This window comes from Gouania willdenowi, chromosome 16 (assembly GCF_900634775.1).
Source record: "Gouania willdenowi chromosome 16, fGouWil2.1, whole genome shotgun sequence".
In the NCBI taxonomy this organism is placed as follows: Eukaryota; Metazoa; Chordata; class Actinopteri; order Blenniiformes; family Gobiesocidae; genus Gouania; species Gouania willdenowi.
Window position 1 is genome coordinate 38,297,457 of NC_041059.1, and position 12,121 is coordinate 38,309,577.

At 41.3% G+C, this 12,121-nt stretch overlaps 1 long non-coding RNA gene across 1 annotated transcript; it reads left to right on the plus strand.

Annotated features, from left to right (window-relative positions):
- Positions 1 to 10,109: 10,109 nt before the first annotated feature.
- Positions 10,110 to 10,812, plus strand: LOC114478302 (uncharacterized). The gene is made up of 2 exons (XR_003675833.1): positions 10,110 to 10,294; positions 10,420 to 10,812. It is a non-coding gene; the product is annotated as an uncharacterized LOC114478302 (long non-coding RNA).
- The last annotated feature ends 1,309 nt before the right edge of the window (positions 10,813 to 12,121 follow it).

Genomic DNA, 12,121 nt, shown 5'->3' on the forward strand with positions numbered 1-12,121 from the left:
GACACTAGATGTATACAAAACAAGAGCAAAAACACATTAAAAAACACAAAGCATTAAAACATTGCAGAAAAAGACAAGAGAAAAACACAGAAATTACTACAAAAATTAACAAAGCGACAACAGTAATACACAAAATTGCTCAGAAAAATATGGAAAATGACAATAAAATTACACAAAAATACTAGAAAAACACAAAAAATGACTCTGCAAACCCACAGTACTAACAAATAAGCAAAACGACAACAGAAATAAACAAAAATTACTCCAAAAAAACACAAATTATAGCACACAGACAATATGACAAAAAAAAAACATATAATAGATACAAAATATATTTTACAGGAAAAATACCCAAAAGGATTACAGAAATGCACAAAATGCCTCAAAACGAGTATGCCAACAACAAACATACACAGAATGATAGAAAAACTAACTTTGTTCTTTCCTGTATTAATGCTCAGATTGCTCATTATACTAAATTCTGACATGAATGTTGATCATGTGGCCCGCCGATCAAACAAACACAGTTTTGTGGCCCCCGCTGTGATAAAAGTTGCCTATTTCTGTTATACATCAATCGAATCAGCCAGACCTGGTCTAAAATACAGCTAAAATTAAAGCTGCAGGCGGCGTCTTAGATTTCAAAGAAGTTGCCGGGGTTGGTAACCCAAGGTCGCGTATCCCAATGTTGGGGATCAGGGTTCGGTTTGATCAAATTTGGTGCAAATTGGTAGAAAAACAGCTGACATATTGCATTTAAAATGTTTTAGCATTAGCATTAGCCTTGCAATAGCATTAACCTAGCAATAGCATTAGTGTGACAATAGCATTAGACAGCAATAGCTTTGCATTAGCATACATTTAGCATTAACGTTAAGGTAGCATTAGCATAAATCTAGCATTAACATAGCATTAGCCTAGCATTGGCATTAACCTAGCATTAGCATTGGGCTAACATTAGCATTAATCTACTATTAGCAATAACCTTGCATTAGCATTAGCCTAGAAATAGCATTAACCAAGCATTAGCATGAACCTCGCAATATCATTCACCGAGCATTAACATTAGCTAGAAATAGCTTAGCATTAGCATGAACCTAACACAAAAAAAACAGTATAACTAGTAAAACCAATTAAAGGCCTGTTTACCCAGTAGTATTAGTTAAAAACCCAGTAAGAAGAGAAAACCAGTTAAAAAATTTTGATGCAAATCCATTGAAAAATAGCTACATAGATACAGCATTTAGATGTGATGGCGAAGGATTTTCCAGTGACATTATAGGCCCCTCCCACTGCTCACAGCCTGTTTTTTCTTCATCAGTGACCTGCTCCCATCTTATAAGATTCATCCAACACTAATTTGACGTTAACATGACATATCGTCTTTCCGCTAGAACTGTTGGCGTCGGACGCCACTAAAAGCGGCGCCCTCTGAGAACGCAAGGCATGATGGGTAATTTTGACATTGAGTCTTATTTAGGGATAGACAGTCAACATGTGTATCAAATATGAGGCTGTTTGAACGTTGTAAATGAGAGTTATAGCGGTTTTTCTATTATGGCGTGCTAAATGACGCCAGTCAAGAACGCAAGGCATGATGGGTAATCATCACATTGAGTCTTGTTTAGGGATGGACAACCATCATGTGTGTCAAATATGAGGCAGTTTGAAGTTTGTATTTGACAGTTATAATGGTTTTTATATTATGGCGTGCTAAATGGTGCCAGTCGAGAACGCAATGCATGATGGGTAGTTTTCACATTGATTCTTGTTTAGGGGTGGACAGTCATCATGTGTATCAAATATGAGACATTTTGAACTTTGTATATTAGTTATATGCATTTTTCTATTATGGCGAGCCACAGTTACCGTAAATTGCGCCAGTAGAAAACACAAAGCATGATGGGAAATGTTTCAAGGCAGTCATGAATGGGCTTGGGCATTAGCTTAGCTTCTAGCTAAAGTGCTAAAGCCAGGAACCTGTGATGACAAAATTAGCTTAGCAGCTAACTGCAGTGCTGGCTGGTTCTCACTGAATTACAAACCAGCTGATGATTTTCCCGCCTTGTGTGTATTATTGGCGGGAAATTGTGTGTATTTTCCCGCAAATGTGTGTAACTTGCAATGTCTCCTGCAGCCTGTGGGGGCGCTGTTAGACACACGTCATGGTCTCACAAACCTAACCTACATTATGAGACCAATATGTGTGAAGCTCAGAAAGGAAGGGGGCGTGTCATAACATTAGAACAACTATATTAACTGATTACACTATAAACTAAGTATTCACACATATATTTATAATGACTTTTACAATTAATATTCAATAATTATAACATTATAAAGTTTTAGGTTTACGAGACCATCAAAATTGGTTCCTTAACCCGATTGGTCTGTAATGCTGGTGAGTAAACCTGAAAATTGGTCTTATAAACCATGTATGCACACACACACACACACACACACACACACACACACATACACACACACACACACACACACACACAAAATCCTCCTTTTGTATACTGTATAACTAATATGCTTCCATCATGTAATTTGTCTGTTTTTTTATGGTTTGTATTGTTTGTCTTGCAATAACAATAAAATAAAAACTTTATGCCTCTTCATGTTTGTTTTAAGCCTCATAATTAAAATGCTTACAATATTGCTTGAGGACAAATGTTGCTACACATTTTTCTGTGAGACTGGTTTGGTTTGTGACACACCTTTCTAGTGCGTATGATAGGCATAGGGCAGGGCTTGTTCTTTTGACAGCTCAAGCTATAATTAAAATCCTGCTTTTTTTTAGGTTTGCATGCAACAATACCTATCAGTGGGCAATAGTGCAAATAGTGAAAAAAATGTTTTGAAATGGACTGAAAAAAAAATGGCAAACGTTTTGTGAAGGAGATGAAAGCTGTGACATCAAATGTCAATGAGGGAAAATATTCTTTTGTGCAGTGTGAGCATAAATGTATACACACACACACACACACACACACAGGGATTAATTTATCAATATCTGACCCATCCCAGCGCACAAATTCAGTGGCTGAATTTGATCATCATTACTGTAACATATTACACTCTTAAATATTTCTGGTTCAGAGGCCCCGCCCCCTGAGGTCAAACAAACACTGATAAGAAAAGAAACGTTTCTGAGATGAAAATCGGCATCCTCGCAGCTGAGATGTAACAAAACAAAAATGTGCTTTTTGACAGTGTGAAAATAGCAATTAAAGGAGCTCATAAAACACTCTGTGGAAGAGAATAACAGATGTAGTAAACAGTGTTGGAGTTGAGGATTAAATTAAATTCTTAAAATTAACTTAACCAATGCCTAACAATATTTTAAATGAAATGTTACTCACTCACAGCCTGAAAGCTTAAATGCCTGCTAAATTATCAAGAAAAGTCTTTACATTTGGATCATGAAAAGGACAAGTGAGGTTGGTGAACGTGAGCCAGTGCCGTCACCAAACCTCGTATCAGGGCAGAGATCCTGGAGAGAGACGCATAAATATTTTGTTTACGGGCCTCAATTGTCTGGAGGTAATAAATAACACACTAAAAGAAATTAATGATAACCTAAAATAACTTCAATTAAATGTTTAAAATACTAAATGTTGTCCCTGTTTCATCTTGGATATAGGCCTACTTCATCACATTACTGATTGAATACTGCAGTGCATTTGTTACTATTTTAGGTATACTTTACCTTTTAAAAGCAATGAACAAGGTCCTGCATGTCTCCTCCATAATAGTCCCCAGTGGAGGCTGTACTGCCACTGGTCCTATTCTGGCTCCTCACGCTGTGCTGGTACATCAGACATCGCTCCATTCAACGCAATGTGGCTCCCGCCTGGGGGACGGCCATTCCCCAATGGAGAGGCACTTCCCGATCCCCTGTGTGAATGTGTGTGTTTGGTGAATGTATGGGGTGTAATTAAAAGAAGGGGGATGGAGGGGAGCGGAGCAACGCCACCCCGCCGCCAAGGGGAGCGGCCGAGCAGGGGGGAGGCCCGTGCCCGCACCAGGGCCAGCACAGGCCCACCCGGCGCCACGATACAACACTCTCCACCGGGAGGCGGCCCCGGCCCCCCCGACGAGAGAGGACGCCATCCACCGCCAAGCAGGGCCATCCCGCCAGCCACGGACCGGCAAGCCAGAGTACCGAAGCACCCCCAGCCCGGAACCGCCCCCCCACAGCAACGGCGCCAATAGAGCCCCCCCCCCACGGAGGCGATCCCCGACGACCCACGCACCGGCACGAGACACCCCCCCGACGCCAGCACACCCCGGACGACAGTGGGCCCGAGGCCACCAGCCCCGCCCCGCCCAAGGCTGCGCAGCGCCGCCACGAGCCGCGGCCGGTCCCCGGGCAGATGGCAGGAGAGCACTCCCCCGGACACGTAGACCAAGGATCCGCCCCCGGGGCACCCCCGCCCCGAAATTGCGCCCACGGCGCCCGGTGCACCCAGCCAGCAGACCAGCCAATCCCGACGCGGATCCACCAGGCCAAGAACCACGCGCCGCGCCCCCGCACACCCACCCAATACGACCCCCGGGGAGGCCCCATAGCACCCCCCACTCCACCCCTCTAGCCGTAACGGCCACACCCCGGCCATTGCGGTCATACAAAAAGCCCCGGAGGGGGCCCCGCCCGGCTCGTCGCGCAAGCGACATCCCTGGCAAAGGTGCGCCCCAGGGAGCCAAGCCGAGGACCCGCAAGGGCCGACGGAGCAACCCACAGCCACACCCCGCTACCCAGCGACCCAGGAGGCAATCGCCGACCCCGGGCAGCAGCCACCCCCAAAGCCACCCCCACCCCGGATCCCCCCGGACCGGAGCCAAGGACCCCACCACCCCAGGCCCCCCAACGAGACCACCCCCCAGCCAACCCACCCGGCACGGCACCGCCCGTCCCCCAGGCGGGAGCCACAGCCCCCCCACCAGTGCCCCAGGCCAACGGGAGCCCCCCAAACCCAACCCAACAGGATGGCGGGCGCAAGAGCAAAGGAGGAGGAGGGGGGGAGGACGAGACAGGGGGACAGGGAGCAAGGGGGAGGAGCGGCAGGGGAGCACGCAGGGCCCCAGCCCCAGAGACCAACCAGATGCGCATGCAAGGGGCAACAGCGCCAAATCAAACAGCCCCGGGACCTCGTGAACACCCAGAAGGAATGCACACCCGTGCTGAAGCAACAAGGCACCCTGGCAACCCACCCCAGCCATCCTGGCCAAGACTACCCCAGAGGCCCAAGGCGGCCCAGGCCTACAGTTGGGCTAGTGTGTTAGTAAAGAGTGGTGCTGGCAGTCGCTTGCAGGCTAGATCATCAGGCTTTTAAAAATTTAGATTTAATGCAATTAAAAAAGGAGTCCAACGCTCCTCAAAGCACATTATTTTTTTTTGTTTTCTGAGAGCAGACATCTTTTCCATGGAAATAAATTCTGTGAGGAGATTTTGCCATTGGTTTATGTTTAAGGATTTTTTGTCTTTCCAATTTAGTAATATTGTTTTTTTTTGCTATGGCTAGTGCCGCAAGGATTGATTGTGATTGGTTTGCTGGATGTTGAAGCATTGTCAGGTCTCCTATCAAACAAAGATTTGGAGATAAAGGAATCCTGCAGTCCAAAATGGAGGACAGTTTTTCAGTGATTAGAATCCAAAAGTGTTGAACTGGGGAGCAAAGCCATAAGGCATGTAAATAGGAATCCGCTGTATTCTGGGTGCACTGAGAGCAGATGTCTGTTGCTGAGAAGCCCATTTTATGCATTTTCTGTTGGGTAATGTGGGATCTGTGGAGGACCTTGTATTGAATTAGATGAAGGTTTGTGTTTTTTGTCATCTTAAAAGTATTACAACAAATTTCTGCCCAGAAATCAGTGCTCGGGGTGATTGAGAGTTCGGCCTCCCACTTCGCGATTGGTAAGTAATTACAGTTAGTGTTCGAGAGCGCTCTGTATATTTTTGAGAGTTTTTTGATTTTGTTGAGATTTTTTTCATATATATAGCCAGTTCTGGAGGTTGTAACGTAGTTAAGTCTAGTGGAGTGGTTTTCTTTATTGTCTCTGTTACTTGTAAGTACTGTAGAAAGTTACTTTTATTTATATCGAATGCTTGGGTTAGATTGTTATATGACCTGATCTTGTCATTTTCAAAAAGGTCTTGGAGATGAGTGATTCCACTCTCTTCCCATGTCTTCAGATAGAGTGGTGTTTTTTTTATTTTTAAAGTCGGGGTTGTGCCAGATTGGAGATAGTATACTAGTTTTTAATTGAACATTTGTGATGTCCAGGGCTTTCCACCATGCAGTCAGTGTGGAGGCAATTAGTGGGTTTTTAAAGCAGTTGTGATGTTTGAGGGTCGCAGTGATAAAAGGGAGATCAGAGAGTTTAATGTGTTTGCAGTCTAACTGTTCTATTTCTAGCCAGGTGTTGTAGTATTCTTTTGGTTTTAGCCATTCTGTTAAATATAGTATTTGGTTTGCTAAGTAATAATGCATGAAATTAGGGGCTTCTAAACCACCCTCGTCTTTGTTTTTTTTGAAGGGTTGAAAGGCTTATTTTAGGTTTTTTATTTCTAGTATAGAATTTTGTAGTTGTAGAATCTAATCTTTGAAACCATTGTTTTGGTGGTTTTAGTGGTATCATTGAGAACAGGTAGTTTATTTTAGGTAAGATTTTCATTTTAACTGAGGCTATCCTGCCAAGTAGTGAGATGGGGAGATTGTTCCATCTCCGCAGATCTTCTGTGACTTTGTCCAACATCGGATCATGATTTAGTTTAATTAATTCATTTAAGTTTGGTGATATATTTAAGCCTAGATATTTAATTGTATTTGTGGTGGAGGGGTGTTGTGGATTTTGGTGTGCAGGATTCCATGAGTTTTTTGTCAAAGGGAGGATTGATGATTTTGTCCAGTTAATGGAATAGTCTGATAATTTAGAGAAGCTGTTTATTAGATTAAATACTTCCTCTAAAGAGGATTGTGGTTCTTCCAAATAGAGTAAGATGCCATCCGCGTAAAGATTAATTTTGTATTCTGAGATGGATGAGTGGATTCCTTTAATAACAGAGTTCTGACGTACAGCTGCTGCGAGAGGTTCAACGAATATTGCAAAAAGCAAAGGTGAGAGTGGACAGCCTTGTCTGGTTCCCCTCTGCAGTGTGAAGCTTTGGGATGTTATTTTGTTTGTGGTTACTGAGGCCTTAGGTTTATTGTACAGGGTGGAGATCCATTGTATGAATGATTCTCCGAAGCCAAATTTGCCAAGGACAGTTAGGAGGAACGACCAGTTTACTCTATCAAATGCTTTTTCTGCATCGAGTGACAAGATTATTTTTTTCTTTTTAGAGTTCTGTGCCATGTTGATCACATTAAACAGTCTTCTCACATTGTCTGGTCTTGGTGTATAATTGACTGTACTACTTTTTCTAACCTGGATGTGAGTGCTTTTAAGTCTGTGTTAATAAGTGAGATGGGACGATAGCTTGAGGGTAATATGGGGTTTTTGTCTGGTTATGTAACAATTTAATGTTCGCTGTATTCATGTGACCTCCTACATGACCTTTATTTTTGATCTCTGTTACTACTCTGAAAAATAGTGGAGCCAGCATTGACCAGAAGTGTTTTAGGAATTCAGCAGGGAACCCATCTGGACCTGGTGCTTTGCCTGTTGACATGCTGTCTAAAGCATTTTGTAATTCTTGTAAGGTTAATGGTGAGTCTAAGGTGGTTTTCTGATCTATAGTGAGCTGTGGTAGGTTTAGTTTATTGAGAAAGGTTTTAATATCTTCAGGGTCAGGGTTTAAATTTGATGAGTATAAGTTTTGATAATAATCACGAAAAATGTTATTAATGTCCTGAGGTAAGTTTAAAGTTTGACCTGCGTTATCAGAAATTGCTGCTATAAAGGAATTTTCTTTATTGTGTTTAAGCTGATTTGCTAAATATTTGCCTAATTTATTATTGTAGTCAAAGTTTTTGTATCGTAATTGTTGCAAAATGAAGTCGGTTTTTTTAGATAAGATGATATTCAGATTAAGTTTTGTATTTTGAAGTTTTTCCCATAGAAGTTCAGAAGGGTTAGCTGCGTATTCTTCCGTAAGTTTCTTAATTTTTTCTTCAAGTGTTTTTTCTGTTATCTGTTCCTGTTTTTTCTTAAAAGAAGAGTATGATATAATCTTCCCTCTAATGACAGCCTTGCCAGTTTCCCAGAGTAAGGACGGTGATATTTCCGGGGAGTCGTTTGTCAATAGAAAGTCCTCCCATTCTTTTCTTATTATTTTTCCAAATTCACTGTCATTAAGTAATGAGGTGTTAAAGCGCCATAGAGAGGATACTTTCTGATTAGAGTCACACTGCAGGGTTAGGCATATTGGGGCATGATCGCTAATAATTATAGGATGTATTTTAGAGGACATCTTATGTACGATGGAATTATTTGAAAGAAAAAAGTCAATTCGGGAGAAGGATTTATGCACGGGGGAGAAGAAGGTGTATTCTTTTTTAGTTGGGTTATTCAGTCTCCATACATCTCCTATTCCAAGATCTTCCATGTAATCCATTAATACTTTAGCAGATCGAGATGGTTTTGTATTTGAGCACTTACTAGATCTGTCCAATGATGTGTTGAGCGCCAGATTGAAGTCACCTCCGATGATTAAAGATGAGTCTGCAGAAAGGTCTGAAAGCTCTGAGAAAATTCTATGGAAGAAATCAGGGTCATCATTATTGGGGGCATATAGATTAAGAATTGTGAAACATTTATTATAGATTACTACTTTGATAATAATATATCTACCCTCTGGGTCTATGAGGGAGTTGATTATGTTAACAGGTAACCTTTTGTTGAGAAGAACCGAGACTCCTCTTTGTCTGGAATTGAAACATGAATTATATATCTTATTAAAATTTGAATCTGTCAGGGATTTTTCTTCTGATTTAAGTAAGTGAGTTTCTTGAAAGAAAACAATGTCTGCATTTAATCTTGATACATAGTCAAATATCTTAATCTTTTTAGCCTGCGAGCGAATGCCACGCACATTCCAAGAAGTTACTGTAAACTGATACATAGAATGAGGTGAATGTTAGTCCATACAGGTGTGAGCATAAGTGAGAATCTGTGGTCATTTCTGCACAACTGTGTTATAAAAGGCTTGGATGCAAGAAAAAAAGAAGAGGAGACACACTTATCATGCGATAACACCACGTGGTAAATGACTGGATCAAAAAGGTTAGTGAAAAGCACAAACATACAACAACAACAACAACAACAACAACAACAGGTATCAAAAGAGTAAAAGGAGCAAGGGGTAATTATAGGAGGTGTAGGAGGTGGGGGGTGTTGTGGGTGTTGAGTGAATGTGAAAGAAAAAAAAGAGTGAGGGGTGGGAGAAGAAAGAGTTGACATGAGGGTAGAGAGTGTCCTGTGAGAGAGTACGTGCCGAAAAGTGTTTACCAAAATCTAAGCTAATATGTAGCATACATACAAACATACATACATACACACACGTGTCTATATAAACCTATCCGTGTTTTTTTTATTTTTTTGTTTTGGTGTTATTATTTGTATGTATTTATTTATTTTAATTGTTATTATTATTTTTTTGGAATTATCATTATTTTATTTTTTATTTTTTTCCTCTATTTTTATATATATACATACATACACACACACACAGACATATATACATACACATACTTTTTTTTTTTTTAATTATATATATAGATATATACATACACACACACACAAACATATACATACACACACGTACAGCACATATATTTATTTTAACTTTAAAATAATGCTACCTTAACTTCACCTTAAGTAGAGAATTATCCTTTGAATGTTAACTCACATATCACCTATGTTTTTTTCTGCTGCACATCAGGTTTTAAAATCCTGTCAGATTATTGAAGGGACATTTGTTTTACTCTTTATATTTAGTAGCATGTTATAACCCATGTGACTTGACCTACTCTTATTTTGAAAACGTTCCGGCTGCACCACTGTTTTTCCGCCTCCAAAATGGGGTCATAGTTGTTTTAACTTCCGGGTGATTTGCAACCCAGCAGCATGCGTATTTAAATCCTATGGTGAATAGTGATGGGAAAACCGGTTCTTTCCTCTGATTCGATTCTTTAACTCTCGAACATTAAATTGAACGAGTCCCGAACGAATCATTTCGTTCATTTGTACAGCAGATGGCGCTGAAGCCTGCACAATGCAGAACTCATACCGCCGACGTGTTTTCTCCAACTATAAATACTGTAGACAAGATGGTTTGCTTCAGGTGACAAAGTATAACACACAAAATGCCATAAGCTATTCAAGCCATTTGAAAACCCAGGAAAGCTAACACACACCACAATAATGTAACTTGTGTCCTGTATCCTCTCTGTTATCATTGTTTAACAGCACGGCAGTCTGGGTAACTGTCACGTGACAGTGAAAACAGACCAATCAGAGAGAAGTAATGCTGCTGGCGCAGAGCTCAGCCTGAGCCAGAGCTGTGAACCGATGAACGATGAACGAGAAAGACCCGGTCAGCCCGCGAGTCATGTGACAAAGGAACCAGTTGGACGAACGAGAACGAAGTACTGAGCTGTGAACGATGAACGAGAAAGACCCGGTCAGCCCGCGAGTCAGACTCGTGACAAATGAACGAGTTGGATGAACGAGAACAAGTACTGCTCTGCTCCACAGCCTGAGCAGACAGAGACCCTTTCGGCTGAGCAGTCGATCACATGACAGCTGGGGAGAGGACAGCGAATGTAAAACTAATTTTGACAATTAATGATACAATTAAAACAAAAAATAATAGTTGATGAGTTGCCTATGTTTACATGGTGCATTTATTGTGTCCAAAAAGTGACATTATTATTATTACTATTATTGTTATTTTTATTGTGTTTGTTGTTATCATTGTTATGTTTGATTATTTTGTGGCAGAGTATAACACAATAAATATGCTGATATAATTTTCGAAAGTATTTATTTACAAACACATTCATTATATAGGCTATACAATAACACAACAAGGACTGAAGACCACTATAATTATGATTTCGTGAATAAATAATCTATATCGGGTGTCACATGACAAATAAACTGTAGATATCAGACATCAATCATTTCCTTGTTCAGCTCTCAGTCAACAGCCCCCCAGCCCCGTAGCTGTCTGAGCCACAGCTGTCACGTGACGAATGAACGAAAGAGCAATCCGTCATGATCCGTATGAACGAATCGTGAACGAACCGAACGAACTGCAGTGCTTGCTGCTCACAGACAGCCTGTCTGTCACGTGACTAAAGAACTGGGACCTGAGAATGGATCCAGCTGAGTGAGTGGTGAACGAATCATTTCTGTTTCCTGTCTGCTGCTGACTGAGCTCATGCAGCTGCTGCCATGTGGCGAGAGAAGGTACTGCATGAAAATGAACGAATCGCTCCCTGAGAAGACTCGTTACTCCCGAGTCATATAAAAGATTAGTTCATTTTGAACGAATCGTTCACGAACGATACAACACTAATGGTGAATCGGCACAAAAGTAACAAATTGAATCGATGGATGGATGCTGAATAAGCAAACTTTGAGTCGGATTCAATGGTGAGTGTATCGGTCCTTTTGGTTTTTAGGAGTACTAGTACAATGCCCGTTAGAAGTATGTATTCATATAGCGGGAGCTTAAGTAGAGTTGTCAATTATGGTCAAATGAGTTTGTGTTTGAAGGTTGGATGTACAAAGAGGTGAACATACTCTGAAGTGTTATAAAGGGGTTCATTTGTGGGTGCAAAGTAAAATAGTGTGTGATTTCCCTGGTTTAATTCTATGGGACATGAACACATGATATATAGATAAAGGTTTGCTGGACTTAGGTAAATGGATAATAAATGTACCAGAGCATCCCCTGTCTTTAGACCCTACCTCAGCAAAGAAAAACACAAAATTAATTACACGTAAACATGTCATGTACATCCAACATACGACCATAGAGAAGAGACAGAAAAGTGGGGGGGTTTTACACTAAAGGTGCCCCTCTCCATTTATCCAGGCTTGGGACTGGCACACAGGAACACACCGAGTGAGTCCTTTAGCGACTGGATTCCCACCACCACAC